The 16,239-nt window shown below is 41.9% G+C and overlaps 1 long non-coding RNA gene across 1 annotated transcript; it reads right to left on the reverse strand.

The window, feature by feature from the left end:
- Positions 1–1,252: 1,252 nt before the first annotated feature.
- On the reverse strand, positions 1,253–4,332 carry LOC130607024 (uncharacterized). Its single transcript, XR_008974135.1, has 2 exons — positions 4,196–4,332; positions 1,253–1,534 (listed from the first exon to the last, which is right to left on the reverse strand). It is a non-coding gene; the product is annotated as an uncharacterized LOC130607024 (long non-coding RNA).
- Positions 4,333–16,239: the final 11,907 nt, after the last annotated feature.

Below are 16,239 nucleotides of genomic sequence, written 5' to 3' on the forward strand. Positions count from 1 at the left end.
TCTTCAGTGGCTGGCCACGCCATTCTCTCACTGCTAAGATCAACAGTTTTTGTCACCGATACACAGGATTATTGCCCGAGATTATCTTGTGAAAATTATCTTGTGAAAATTATCTCAGATGTTATCTCTTGGGCTGTTACATTAACAGCTGCCCACTTTCTTTTCTTGTCAAGACAATAAAAACTTCCCTTTAGGTCCACTGCTGTTTCTAGCCTGATTCCTGCAAATTCCTTTGCAGTTTTTATTGGCTCCTTTCCTTAGAAGTGATCTACAATGCCTTCTAGCCAAAAAGTGTATAGCTGAGATTGCCGACTATCTGCATGATCTTTTTCATTTGCAGTTTTAAGTCTCTGTTGTGGCATGTTTAAGGAACCAGTTGATGAAGATGAGCAATTTGGGGCATTATGGGAAGGGTACGTTTTTATCTACTTAAATAAACTTCTCTCCAGCATATTTTTTGTAGGTTATAACATTTTGTAGAAGGCAGGCAGGCTGCTGGGGGGGTGTGTGTGTGTAAACATCACATACCTGACTTTGACATGTGTATTGCGTACAAACGTTGAGTGCAAAGGTCTTGCTTTTATGCCAAAGCACACTTGTAGCAAAACCTAAACACACCACTGTGGAAAATGCTACCTGTCATCTGATGGAAATGGTTTTGACACACAGCGGACAGCTCCTGCAGACCTGTTTCTATGGAGGCGCTTTCATTTGGTTCAGTGCATCTTCCTGGGGCCTGTCCTGCTGCCCCTTCTCTCTGACATCTATTTGTGATCCCCCTGCTTTTGCTGCTGCTTCAGGCTTTTCCTGCACCGGGGAAAGGAGGGTCATCCTTAGGAAAGGTTTTCATGCCTGTGGACTGTATTCCTCCCTCTGATTTGAAAGAGATTCCTTGTGCCAGTAAAATCACTCCAGCGTGAACAGAGAAACCAGCAAGCTTTCTAGGAGTTGTTTAGGCAGACAGCAACATCCTGCAAGCCTTCTGCTCTGTGTATCTATAGCGAGTCCAAATGCTACTGCCACAGGAAACACATGGTGTTTCCATGAATGATGATGCTGAAAATCTGCTTTTCTAAGTTACTAATCACAAACAATTCCAATGAAAGGTAATTTGTGTTACTTTTTAAACAAGGTCCGACAAAATTCAACATTGGAAAAATGGAAAGTAAGATCAAAACTCATTTGGATAATGTGGTTTTCTCCAATTTGTTTGGGATTTTGGTATTATAATACTAAGAAATTATCAATGTAGTCATAAACTGTAATTTACTGAGAAGCAGGCCCTGAAAAGCTTGGAAGCGCAAGGAACAGAATCCTCACTCCCGAGGGGGTTAAAACTGCAAAATGCTTAAACGAAGCTTCCAAAAGAGGGTAAAACTGATAGTGAGAAGAGAATGGCATTGCCTTTCAATCCTTAAATCAGCTCAGTGAGTTCCTCAGTATATCGTCCTCCTCACTGCAGCGAATTGGAGCCATCTCTTGCACCAAAGCCAACAGAAATTGTTTGATGCATCCCATTTGAAACGTCATTGATCTGTAATTGAACGAGTGATTTCTAGCCAAAGATTACAAAATACTTGGCAAACTTCTCCAAGTGGGTGAGTCAGAGAGAAAAACCTGCCTGACAGAAGAGCAAGTCAAGCTACAGCAGTTGCAAGTAATTTGTCCCAAATGTGAACAGGACAAAATCTAGAGCAGGAGGCTGGGTCGCCAGCTCCATGCTCCAACCACCACACTGCATTCTTTGATGCTTTTTTAACCACAACAGCCTCTAAAAATCACCCTTTCAAAGGCATTTCTTGGTAGTAATAAATGAACCATCCAAACCTAAATAAAGAACCCAGCAGTTGAGATTATGCAATTTAACAAATAGAAATGATTAAGATTGCCTTGTCCTCTGCTTATTTCCAAAAGAATAAAGCCCAGGTCATTTGTAAAGCCTTTCCCCTTCCCCTCTCCTTTGCAGCCCCTTGGGAGTTACCCAGGAGACAGCACCACTTTCCTCTGCTTCCCCATCTTTAAAATATATTCATTCCAGTTTTCAAATTGCTATTTTGTAGTGCTAAATCTTTACCCGCACTAATTTCTCCAGGTCAGAATCTCACCCTGATTTGAACAAAATCTGGAGTCAAATATTCACATCAGAATGCTTTTGCCTTGCTGTGTGTCAGATGCCATCTCCCTGCAAATGTTTCACACACCTTGGAGTGCAGCTTGTGGAACTGATGAGGTGAAGAGCACTGCAGAGCAGCTCTGTGCTGGTAATCACAGGATTGAAGAAACACATACATCATCTGCCACATAGGTTGGCATTTCAAGTAAAAAACCTTCACAATGTGTAAGATGTTGGACAAATGATGGCCATATGCATGTTTGTCTCTGCGCAGATGTCTTTGCATTCTCAGCTAGGAAAAAGCTGAGGTAGGCTTTTTTTTGCCAACAGTTTAATATTAGTGACACAGTTTATGTCCTCCGCAAAAACAATAATGGAGGATAAGGTGACATAAATTATTTGCAAATCGTTTGACATATGCAGGGCATTGTCCTTGCAATAATCACCATCAGTCTGTCAGTTTAAGATATGAACCGTGCCACTGCCATTTTATATCATTGTGTTAAGCTTTCACATGTTGTAATTTTACAGATTTGTTCTTTGGAGAACGCTGCAACACAAATCAAGTCGTATTATGTTTAGTCATACGCCGTGTGGAGCACCTCCCTGCAATTAGGGGCGCAGGGAGATGAGGAGCAAACAAACAGTCCTAGATAAGAAGCAGCTCCTCAAAAGTTAGGATATTTCCTAGATACCATTACTCAGCTTTCATGGTCATTATTCAAGGCAAGAGGAATTATTTAAATTCATGCTAACATCAGTTGCTGGCTGCACGAACAAAGTGAGCACTGGAAAGCACCATACTGACAGATTAATTTAAAACACCCTTGTCTGTTTTGTTTCTCTATAACAGTCAGGCAGAACATTTGATTCTTATGAATAATGTGGGGTTTTCTAAAGTAAATATACAGTTTTCTTTTCAGCTCACAAAAGATCCCTTCAAGACCCGATAGGTGCCTGTAGTATTAACCCTGCTGTCCCATAGACACACAGAATGGTTCTGGAATAACAATGAACTCAGCATTGTCTCTTTTATTCCAGGCAATTTAATTCCCGTGTTATAGCTTAAAAAAAAAGCCTGAACTGCCTATTTTTTAGTTTTTTTTTTTTTTTTTAAATTTGAATCGCAGGTTACTGTGGGAGTCATTCACAAGTACATTGTATGTGTATTCAGTGCCAGGTACCTTACATAAACTGTTTGAGAAATGCATTAGTCTGCAAGTGTATTTAATTGGTAAAGGAATCAGTAGGAAATACTGCAATATACATTCTGGAGAATCACTTTTCAGAGACTTTTAACTGTATTTTGAATACAGAAACATTATTTGTTTTCCCCTGGGAAAGTTCCCCACATTCAGTTGTCAGCAGAACAGAATCTTTCTGCTTCCAGTGAGCCCTTAAACTAGAAAGATTTATTGCACTTACACCCTTGAAAGAACATATCTTTTTCTTTGAAGGCAGCCATTATCACCATCCCATTTTATATCTTTTCTGATAAGTGCAGGCAGTAAAGCAGATAAACTCCTTGCATACCAATTAAAGACACATACACACTAAGACACTGTATACTATCAGAGATGCTCAGAGTAATATTCTTCCTAGCACAGTAGATATATCTAAGGAGTTTGACTTTTATTATTCTCAGCTTTACACCTCTGACATTTCTAAAACCAGGGAGGAAATTAATGAATTCTCACCCAAGACTCCATTGTCTAATCTTGCCCCAGTGCTCATGAATTATGGAAAATGACAGATCAGCTGATGACGTACAACAGGCTATTTTAAAACAACCCTTTCTAACAAAACCCGGACCATGAAATGCTCACCACTGAATTTCATGCCATCACCTGACAAAACATTGGCCTCTTGCTAATTGAGACCTTAAATAACTGTCTCGCTTCCTCGCATAGAAGACGTTGTGCTCATGTTTTATGCACAAATGGTATGAAAGCCAGACTGCTGAACCTCAGAAAGCCTCTATTTTTTATTCTCAGATAGGATGCTGAAGTGCAGACCTAGCTCCATTTTGAGATTGAGCTCAATAACTTTTTCAGGTTTGTAAACACAACCTCTTCCACCTACCTGTGTAACTACTTATTCTTCTAGTACATTTTCCCAGGCAGATAAAAGGTCTCAGCTCATCCTCAATGGTGAGACCAAGAGGATTTTTATGAGAAGGGCCCACTCAGCTGAGATAATTTCAAGGATCTGGCTTTAACAACTGAGCCTTAGCAGCAGCTGTGCAAGCCCAAGGGTTGTTTGACCCATAATGCTTGGGCAGCCTATGAAGCCTTTGGCTAGGACATCTCCCATACCTTCTCTGTCCCAGTTAGTGTGCAAATTCAGTGGGCTAGGAGCCACCCTGGTGCATTTCTTTCCCAATAAATAAAAGCCCCTGAGCACTACCAAAGGCAGTAATGCCAGTGAGGGTCTGCCCTGCTCTCCCCTCACAGCTGGGACCACTGAAAGCTTTAACCTGCTCCCCAACAACCCCACAACCAAGAAGTCCCACACACCCACCTCCTTTCTTCTTCTGCACTCCAATTTAAGATATTTTAGTATATTTACTCACAACATTATTGTCAGGTGGACAATCAGCTGTGTGCAGTGTTATCTGTGAACTTATTTTTACCTCTCCAAGAATCTCACCCAGGGTTTTTCCTGAAGCACAGCATCTGAGCACATCAGTGACTGCCTTGTGTACAGTGGCTGAGATACCAGTTTTCTGTCAGGGTTCCCTTTAGATAAGAAACTATGGAAAGCCATACATCTCATTCAAAACACCTGAAAGAGCTGAAGATGCAGAAGGCACTAATCAGTAATTAATACAAATAAAAGAAACAATCTTTCATGTAGGTGGTAATAATAACACTCTGGAGTTTGTTCTAATCCATCTTTTTGTCAAATGAAGCACCAGGGAATTTGTCTGCAGCAATCGGAGTATTTTCAGAGCCTCTGCTTTGATTTGCAATATGTGGTTTAGTCCTGTGTTAACAGAATGAATAATCAAAGGGAATGGTTTAAAAACTGATAAGCTAGGCTTCAATATGCAGAGGAATTCTTCTATGCCTTTATACCCAGCTTACAAGTCAGTTATCCAATTTAAGAAACCCCCTGTTCACCTTATGCAGAAATTGAAAAAGTGCAACAGTACCCATTGCACAAATTCTGATAGCTCCCTTTCTTCTGCATTAAATCACTGAAAGCAGCTGGAATAAGGGGCTTCTACCCTCCCTCTCCAGAGAAACAGTGTCTTCCAGAACATCAGACAATCCTGAAATCCTTTCAATAGCCCTGTATTCATTATATTTAGTGACAATTACACAAGTGGCTTCCTGACTGCAAATATGATTCATTACTCTGCAGCAGAAGTAATACCTCTAAGAGACTATGCATTGAGTTGACCCAAAATAGCTGTTGAAGAACAGTTGTTCCTGAACTACTCCATGGATAGATGTTTTTAAGTGATTATAACCATATATAAGAAGAACAGATTATCCTGCTGTGTAATTGTTTAGCACTACCCCCAAATCTTTATGTAAACTAAATTTCAAATATGGACAACAATAAGCAGTGTTTAACAAGGACTTTTTTAGGAGCAATTTCCCTGGAACTTGCTGGGAGGTTTTAAGCCTTATTTTAAATTAAACAATTTGCAGTCAGTGTTTAGTCAACCCTTAGCTCCACTATTACCATCGCTCTTCAAGTTAAAAAAAAGAAGAAGAGAAATATAACAGTAATTCTTTCTTCAGAGAAAAGGGAGTAGAAATTGAATATTTCAACCTTGATAGACCTGAGGATGCAGTTCCAGCTCCCTCTCCGCTCTGGAATAATGCAGACAGCTTAACCTTGCTGGGGACAGCACTACCCCAGCGCCTGCAAGCCTGGCTTCAACGCGGTGGTGCTGCCCTATTATTGAGTTTGAAACCTACACAGTGCTGAGCAGCAGGGTTTCACTGCATGCACAAATTAGGAAGCCTGGAAATGATCTCAAAAGGTTACTCCCCTACTGCAGAGCCCTACACCGTGAAGACAAGCCTATTTTGCTTGTGCACTACCACTGTCCTCCTAGGAAGGGATAGCTCACAGGCCTGCACTGAGCACCTTCAGGTCACCCTCAGTGTCCAAAGCAGACCTCAACAATGCTGTGTGCCACCCTGGCTCCATCTCCCTTACACAGAGCTCCTCAGCACATCCATTTCCTAAATTCACTACCCCAGAGCAAGGCAGGCAGCAGGTGGCCAAGGGGATTTTTGACATAGCCAGACTCATGCCCTTGCTCTTAGGGCAGGCAGAAAGTAAGGACTAGGGGAAAATCGGGGCCTCACATCCTCCCTCTCAGTGATGCCAACTGCAGTTATCCGTGAACTTCAGAGAGGCCAAATTTTCGTCTGCATTTTCCAGGATTTCTGTGGGCACAGCAGGCATGCCCAAGGGGAAACCCAATCTACCAGCTTTCAAAAGAAGCCAAAGAAATACTCCATTGCTTTTACATGGATGATACTGAACACTTGTGCCATAATCTTCTTTCAGCTCCTTTTGTATTCGTTTTCATAGCAGTCGCTCAGAGTAGCCTTCCGGACTACAGCTACTGCCAAAGAGGAAGGCTGGGAGGCCTGAGCTCAGTATGAAATGATCCAGGTGGGTGCTCTCAGCTCAGCTTTAAAATCTTTATTAGTTTTTCAGCTTCCTGTCCAAGTGTTGTGCCTGCTCCCTTGATCAGAGCAATGGCAATTTAAACCAAACCTCACCACATGCAATGGCTGGTGCTATTGCTGAGCACCTCACTGATGAGGTCTCATCGTATTCCCAGTGTCCCATCTTGCTGCTCGTCTCTCTGATCTAGCTTGTAAAACAGCATTCTACAATGCTGGTATGTAATTTAAAAAACATAAGAAGTAATAATTAAACATTAAATCAGATTAATTTGAGGCTCCTTTGCCCTGGATAATAATACTATTAATTCTGTAGAGACAAAAGTAAGACAATTGTGTGAAAAGAAAGCACAAATAAAGTCCATAAAATGCAGAGGAAATATTTAATTTTGTTTTGTTTTAATTTTGTAATGCCGAGTATTCATGTTGTAATGTGGTGGTGACATAAATTATGCAACAGCAACAAACAGAGGAAAGCTGATAGACTGTTTCTCCTTAAAGCGCACATTGCTCTGGAACAGTTGAGTTTGGTCCTGAGATGAGACTGCCTACACAGGCATTTTCAAAGGGCTCTTTCAAGGCCGTTGTGCCACTTTCAGCTCTGACATGGGATCAAAATTAAAGCTGGGGAATCACATGAAACCACAGCCAGGCTGTGTGGGCCAGCTTCAGAGAGGACAGCTATAAGAGCTAATTTTTTGTGTTCTTGTGGGTGTTCCCATGCTTGCTGTCTTCATATCAAAGGTGCTCTGTTTATAGACAGCAATCTGTTGGTGCCAGGCAGTGATGGCTGTGTGATATGAGGGAGGTGAGGCACTGGAACAGTGCCAGAGAAACTGTGGATGCCCTATCCTTGCCAGTGCTCAAGGCCAGGTTGGATGGAGCAACCTGGTCTGATGGAAGGTGTCCCTGCCTATGGCAGGGGGTTGGAACTAGATGAGCTTTAAGGTCCCTTCCAATCCAAACCAGTCTGTGAATCCATGATTCTATGATATATGGCCATGGCAAAATGAGCCCTTCCATGGGTTATCACTGGCTCTAATTAAAGGAAGACACAGAGGTCTCTTTCATTGGAGCTGAGAGGACAGCAATCTCCAGAGGAGCTGCAAAAGAGCACAGATTCATTTGACTGACTGCATGATGTCTGAATTAATGGCCAGGAAAAGAGCTATTATTGTGCCCTTGCTGGTAGGCTGCTTCAGAGAGCTCTTGCTGCACTATCTGCTTAAGTGTGCAGGCAAAAACTACGCGCTCCTCTACACTACTAAGCAAGGCAGGAGCCAAGCTGATGTGTCGAGCATTTCCTGGATCAATTTTACAAGGCTGAGTGTCTGATACATAATGAATGTTCAATAAGCTGAAATACAAATACTCTGCAAGCAGCAGGCTGTTAGTCAAACCAATGCTGCTCTAACTTTTAAAACAGATTTTTTGTTTTATTGACAACGCAGGCAGCAGAGACAAAGCAAAGCAGCATTAACCACAGCTCCAAGCAACTTTGGCTGCTGGTCTTCTTTGTGTCTCCTGGTTTCTGAGGCTGGGAAAAAAAGTCACTAATTAAGTCAATGTAGCTAATCTGGAGCTGCTGGGAGGAAAGGGGTGGGGTGTAATTGCTATCAAATAGCAATGGCTGTTGTGGTTTAATCTCAGCCAGCAACTAAGCCTGCCCCAGCCACTTGCTCACTCCCCCTTGGTGGGATGGGTGAGAGAATGAGAAGAGTAAAAGAAAGCTCATGGGTTGAGATGAAGACAGTTTAATGTGTAAAGCAAAAGCTGTGAGTGCAGGCAAAGCAACACAAGGTATTCACTCACCACTATATCCAGGAAAGCATTGCTTCATCATATGTAACGGAAACTTGGGAAGACAATGGCATTGCTCTGAAAATTTCCCCTTCCTTCTTCTCCCCTCTGCTTTATATGCTGAGTATGACATCATATGGTATGGAATATCCTTCTGGTTAGCTGGGGTCAGTTATCCCGGCTGTGTCCCCTCCTAACTCCTTGTGCAGCCCAGCCTGCTTGATGGTGGGGTGAGAAGCAGAAAAGGCCTTGATGCTGTAAAAGCGCTGTTCAGCAATGACTAAACCATCCCTGAATTATCAACACTGTTTTCAGCACAAACCCAAAACACAGCCCCATACAAGCTATGAAGAATATTAACTCTCTCCCAGCCAAACCCAGCACAGTTGCCCAGCACGCTTTTGACAGGTGGGAAACCCTTCTTCAAGCCCTTGGTATTGGGGGCCACTTCTTTGGGGGGAGGGCTTAATTCTTAAGAAAGCACTGTCAAGTTATTCTTGGTGTGTGTAAGCAATCTGCCTTCTCTCAGCATTTCAGTAACCTTACAAAACTGGAGCAATTTCCAGACCTAAAATTAAATACACAAGCTGTAGCAGGCTTGCAGGCTGGAACAAACTTGCAAGCAACAACCTGCTTCCAACATCGCATTTGAATGTAATACTTACATTTCTAAGCTCTTCAGGATCACAACAGACTTCTGGCTGAATGGAATTAACTCCAGACTAGAGTCTGCACTACATGGCTGGCATCATCTCTCACCAGGAGATGCTGGATCAAGGTGTGGAGGTACTTTAGTGTGACCCGTTAATACAAGTGAGACTCATGAGTCCCACCCCACCCCAAGTACAGTATCTAGGTTTGCTTTTGTGGCAAACTATTCTGCTTTCAGGAAACCCCTTCTAGTAAGTGAAAGCTGCAGAAAAGGAAAAACTAAGGCATCAGAAATGACAAGAGTCTGGTCCTGGTTTCTGATTGCCACTTATCTTTGGGAGCCAGTAGACAATTTGAATATAAACAAATTACAAACCTCCATGAAAACCACCTGGCAGTGACCTCCTTGGGCCTTCTGCTCTAGCTGAGCACATTGCTGAACACCAGCACTGCTACATGGCCCCTGGAGGTGGTGCAGCACCAGAGCAGGTCAGCCAGGAGGATGTCAGATCTTCATCCTTGGAGGTCTTGAAACTTGTATGTAAAAGCCATGGCTGGCCTGGTCTGGAGACAGCCATAGTTCTGATCTGAGGACTGGAGGCTGGATTAGACATCACAGTGGTAGCCATCTGCCAGCAGCTCTGATGCTATGGCTCTGTTAGTCCTTCTTTCCTTCAGCTGTTTGGAACTTCAGAAGGCAAATGTTTTGGTCATGCATCTCTTCAGCACTTCTTCCTAGGGTATACATGCACTTCTACGATTCCCCAGGAAGAAACATGGCCACTTAGCCAACAAAAGAAGCCCCTCACTGAGATCTTGTTTTCAGGAATTCAGCCTTTGTAAATGGGTATGTGAGAGCTGATACAGAGAAGCGCACTGAAGAACTTTATCATATTTCTGTGGGATCAAGATAACTTATATTAAACTGTTAGTAGCCATCTAAATATTTAAACCAGTAGATCATGCAAAGAAACAGGAAAGATAAAGTTTAATCATGTAGCTCAGTTCTATTAAATATATCTGTGAAGTGGTATTTCTGGTTATTTGTGAGTGGAAAAACATTTACTTACTAAATTGTTTCTCATTTATAGTCATCATAGGTTTAGGACTCAGTGATTTGTATGGCCAAAACCATTAGATAATCTGTCCAACCGTGTAATGTGCAGAGAATCTCAACTACCAAACATTTTCTCAAGCCCATGGGATACATCTTGCTGTCATGGATCATTGCAATTGCAGGAATGGTACCTGTGTATATAACTTGAAAGTAATTGCTTTGTTTCTATTTAAGGAAACACAAGCAAACTTGCCTGAAGTACTCCTTGGGTATATATTAATAGTTGGCAAAACTTTCAAAGTAACCTTTTAAAAATTCCCTTTAACTTCTATGGAAGCTACTTACACACTTGAAATTAAGCACATATTGTAGTGCTGTGCTCCAAGATGATGATACATATACACAATTCTGAGCAGGAGTAAACCATCAGGAGTATGACATTGTGTTCCTCAGTTCTGAGAATGAAGTTTAAAAATCCCTAAATTATGTTAACAAAAATTTTTCTCTGTTAAAAGAGGCACTTTTCTAAACAATTTAGAGCTGGTATAAAACACAGCAACACCACAGGGTCTGGGGCCCATGGTCACTGTGCAGGAGATCCTTTCTTGTGTCCTGGAGGTGATGCTTTTGTCAGGCACCGTGAGTGACTAGTGGAGTGGCATCTGCAGAGACCGCATTACTAAACATGACTGAATCTCTAAGCTGATGCAAACTGAATTTGCCTCCTGGTTTACTGCAGAGGGCTTTTTTTTACCCTGATTTTAAAGGCTTTGCTGGGTGTGGTATATTTTTCTCACAAGAATAGGAGCAGAACCCTGCCAACTCTCCTGGGACAATGCACGGAAAAGCTTTTCAACACCTGTTAAACTTATTTTTTTAACAGGAACACACCAACCAATTTTTCTCGCAGCTTGTTATCGGAGATGGTTAAACATTTTTAACATTTTTATTTGATTAAAAAAATTATTTTGAGCTATAGCAAATCTCAGCTGTTCTGATTAAGATTTTGGAGAACAAGAAACAATTCAAACCACAGTCTCATAATCAAAAATGTGAGTGATTTTAACCAGGCCAACACCTATATGAGAAAAGCAGGAATAAGATGACGTATCTTGCTGTGTGTTAGAAACAGTATAAAAATGCTCTAAGTTCACTATACTCATTTCTGAAATGTCCCTTCTTATGAAAATCTAAAAGAATCCATAATTGTTTAACAAATTAGGAAATATTTAATAAGAAACTTCCTCCGTTTTCATAGTGGTGCCTTTACTTAGTCCTACCAAGATACTTACTCATGAGCCAAAGTTATTCAAATCAGCTTAAGGATAGTATGTGTGTATGTGCATGCTTGTACACAGACTCAGTCAGTATATGAGGAGCTCATACTGCTATAATAAGCTGGAATAGCAAGAAGAAAACACAATGAACAACACTTTAGAAGAAAGAGGTAAATAGGGAGGAATTACATAAATATAACATGCTACAAAATGTATTTCTTCTTTATTCACTTAGTGCTGATTCATTCTCATTAAACGATGAAATCAGCTTTGATATCACTATGCAAAAATAGCTTGATATTACAGCTAAATGCTACTTAGATATTACAGCTAAATGCCACTTATAATAACAGTGATCTGTTATAAAATGAACTTTTATATTAGAATATTCAAATATTTATATTGGAGTAAGGGCATATTGATTTGGCTTTTCCATGAATACAAATGCCTTCCTAGCAAGTGGGGACACTATGTTACAGTGATGAAACGTTTAAGGCTGTTTATTTACAGCATTTATTTTAGTGGCTTCTGGAAAAGAATATTACATGTTTAAACTGTCAGCAGTAGGACATGGAATTTATTTTCTCTGCACCAATTTAAAAGTCTTTTAAAACTTTTTTAATATGTCATGGCTCCAGGGCTCTTCACAGCTGGGCTCTCGAGAGTCAGAAACAAATCACCATTGCAGTCAGTATATTCAGAGGTCTTATTCCTATTAACTCTGGCTTAAGAACAATGTCCAATTCCAGAGCTGCATTTTGATCATCTTTCTCTTTCAGATAGTGCTCTAAGACCATGTGAGGCTCGCTACAATCACTGTATACTCCCTGTTTTAGACTGTTAACTTCATAACGATAGAGAGCTGATGCTGACCCTCCTTTCACTCCCAGACACCCTCTTTGCATGCTCCCTTGGCTGCAGAAAGTTCGTGCATACTTTAAAGCAATCTGGGGCTGATTTATTCAGTGCACCTGCACGAGGCTTGAGGGAACATACTGCACCACCCATCGCCTCCCAGGCATATGCATTCCCTCTAATTCTTGGTCATGACCCTGTCTCCTTCTCCCTCAGCTCGGCATTGCATATCTGAAATGCTTCACAGAGAAACATGTCCAAAGGGTGTTGGTTGAGCAGTGGGGAGATGGGGCCAGGACACGTGTGCTGAGTCTGGTGAAATCTGCTGCTGTTTGCGCTGGCTGTCCCCTTGGTGTGCTTTTCTGACCCGGGCACTGTGCAGAGAGTGGGTGAAGGAGTCTTACGAGTTTCACATCACATTAGAAGATAGATATTGTGGTAAGTCTTCAGGGAGGAAGCTTTGAGGAGAAGCAGGAATATGGCAGTCGTTACAGTTCCCTGAAATGGAAGCTGCTCTTTCCATGGTGCCTTCACAAAAGCAGAAGTGCCCTGGAAATCTTACAGGTCCAGCATCTGGCCCTCGGTGCTCTTTCTTTCCTCCAGTAGGAATTTTGTCTGTCTGAATGAGTCAGAGAGGAAGTCTCTTTGAGTTACACAGCAAGCCATACAAAATGAGAGACCGATGGTCTCCCGGAACGGGTAGCACTTTAGCTAATGTACACATGCACAAGGTCAGTGCTCCAACAAAGGAAGCTAGCAGATCTGCCAGCCCTTCTTTGGACAACCTGTTTGAGGATTAATCATATCAATGCTTGCTCCATGAGGTTGTGTGCATTCAGGCACTGTTCTCTCCTCCAACTCTTTAAACAAGGAAACACTTCCTTTCTAGGATACAGGGGTCAAGTTTGGTCCCCTTTTGACACCTCAAATCCTTTCAATTTGCCTGCTGCTGCTGAGCTAAATGGTGGCATGAGGTAATTTATTTGGGATCAGGGTTAAAGTGTTAATGAGAACACCACATTTCTCTGAAGCTCAGCAGAACTGAGAGCAGCATTCTCAGCCAAGAGAAAAAGAAATCCTCAGCACAAGAGGCATATGGAGCCATTTTAGTCCACAGTTGCATAGCTTCTTCTCAGGTTTCAATCTGAGATTGAAAGACTGTAAACCTGAAGGGCAGTTTGAATCCTCATATATGTGCAGGAAGTCCACGCATTCGGAATTACTATAAAAGCTGGCTAATTAGAGCCCTTCAGCTCCACTTGGAGTTGAGAGGACTGGTACGTTTAGCACCTTGAAGGATTAAGCTTCTAAATGTTCCTACTGCTGATAGCACATTTGCTAGGAGGATTGATTTGACAAGGGTAGCGATGTATGGCCATTAAATTGTTTGCAGATTTGACCTATCTGTCCATAATAAGAAATAACATCTGAAGTGCCATAACTCTGTCAAACATTTCAAAGGAATACTTGTTTAAAGATCGAATGAATTATGTAATCTCATAATGTCAGATTAGGACATAAAGCTATGGAACATGACACAGAGCAGCATTACAAGGCACTGTGTCAGAACTTTTATAAACAATTTCTTCTGGACCTCTCACGTGTTATCAGTTTGAGCAGTGACTATGACGCATTTCATGTTCCTTCTGGCAGCTGGAGGCAAAATGATGTGGCAAAAAAGCGACTGGAAATATCGTCCAGGGGCTCTTAAAAGAGAATTTTTTCCATAGCAGAACAGTACAGACCTGCGGATTTTGTCCTGGTGTGAGAGAACCAGTGGGGAGAAGGGGAAAAGAGAAAGGAGAGCAGAACAATCAAAATCAAGGAAAGCTGGATCAGAGTTACCCAATGCTTATGCCTACGTTTTCATGAGCATAATGGATTTATTTTTATTGCATATTGTTTGCCTGAGCATGAGACTACCTAGGCAAGATAAATATCTTTTACCTTGGAAAGATCTAACTGTTTTCTTTTCAGAATAAAACAGTTTGGAATTTGGGGACATAGAAATGCAAAATAAATTCCCACAAACTAAATCTAACATCAAGACAGTTATGAAAAAACAGAGCTGAGAGAAGAAAAGGAAATAAATAGCAATGAAATAAACAGTGATCATTTTCTCTGAGACTCAATAAAGAAAAATTATTTCAACGTTCTTTAAGTGACAACTAGTGGAAAAATAAGAAGCAGCTAAAAAGCAACATTGAGAGTGCTTGGCTAGTGAACATCAGCTGGAGTTGCCTTTTCTGTCACTTTCATTTTATGTGTAATCATCATTTTTATGACCTTATTCAATTCGAAGTATCTATAAATGTATATACTTATATAGAAGTATATAGAAATGCCATATATAGCATTTTTGTGAATTGAAATTTAATCAAATAGAAGCATATGGTGGGGCACTTCAGCAATATCTACCTTACGCAGTGCAGAATAACAAAGCCCCCAGACCAGTGCTGTGATTGCAAAGGTCATGATTTTCACTACCATATACCACCTCTGCTACTGGCAAGACATGAGGGGTCAAAATGAAGCTATACAAGGGTGGGGGCCAGCTCCCATTCAGCTCCTGTTTTTCTACTGCAAAGCAGTGTGTGGTGAAGGGACTGCAGCCCTGCAAAAGATCTCAGGAATTGAGAGTTCAGGTCCATCAAAGCAGCACTAATGCTCTCTGGGATGTGCCACCCCTTCCTGGGGAAGCCTGGAGTGCAGCAGGGAAGTGGCGCTCCAGATACTGCCTCTCTTGCCTTGCTATATTGCTGTGCCTTGAGGAAAGGGTGACAAAAAGATATCAAGATAGAGCTTGGATGGTGACCAGCTGAGCAGACTCTGGGTTTTTGTCTTGCTTGCCTTGGCACTGTGACTGGTCCTGCACTTCAGGAGTCAAGAGTTTTAGGGAGAAATGCACAAGTGCTGCCCTGATTAGCACAGTGGGTTTCAAATGAGCTTGTCTTCCTCTTTGAGCCATGGAGCAGCATGGGTACACATCATGCACAACGAGAGGAGGAGCTGGGAGCTCTCTGTGCTTCTCTACTGTTAGCATGAGTTTTGCCCAGTAGCTGCTCTTGCCCTAGCAGGATGGCAAGCCCACACCCTTGCTCTTTGCATAGGCAGCATCTTGCAGCCTGACCTTTGCTTCTGCCCTAGGACAAACTGTAGACAACTTCTCCTGAGACAATAAACAGGCTACTAACCTGGGACCAACACTTCTCTCAAAGGCCAGATGATCCCCTCCACCTTTCCCTATCTGCATCTCTCCATGCCGGAATCATGCAGAGCAGGGCTGTGTGGAAGCTGGGATCAAACTATGTTGAGCAGCACTAGCCTTGGTAGCAACTTCCAGGATGTACACTGGCCAGAAACATTGGTGCTCGGTGACTCCCCACGGATGGCTGCTCTCTGACACCTGTCAGCCAGCACCTTCACATTAGTAGATGCTAACTGGGTCAGTATTACTTTGTGTTAGATGTAATAGCACTTTGTTCCCTCCTTCTTCTTGCTAATAAGTAACTACTTCCTTACACCCCTTCTGGTCAGCCCTGCCTGCCAAATGACATGTCTGTCAAAATACACATTATTCAGAAACGGACCTGTTGCCAGCTCTGTGGGGCTGGGGGATGGGCTCATGTATCGTATCACTCTTCCCTTCCATACATCTCAATTTCCTGCTTTCTCCATGATTAATGCACATTTGCTTCCCTCTACATAATGTAGACAGCGAAGAATGAATTATGCTGCTTCATTACGTTAACTAGTAACATGTCTTACCATACCTATATATGCTAATTACTGCTTTCTTGTGCCTTATGTTTGCAAATGAACTAGATAGAA

This window comes from Pezoporus wallicus, unplaced genomic scaffold (assembly GCF_028554395.1).
Source record: "Pezoporus wallicus isolate ANWC-B61680 ecotype Strahan unplaced genomic scaffold, APGP_CSIRO_Pwel_v1 contig_1181, whole genome shotgun sequence".
NCBI lineage: Eukaryota > Metazoa > Chordata > Aves > Psittaciformes > Psittacidae > Pezoporus > Pezoporus wallicus.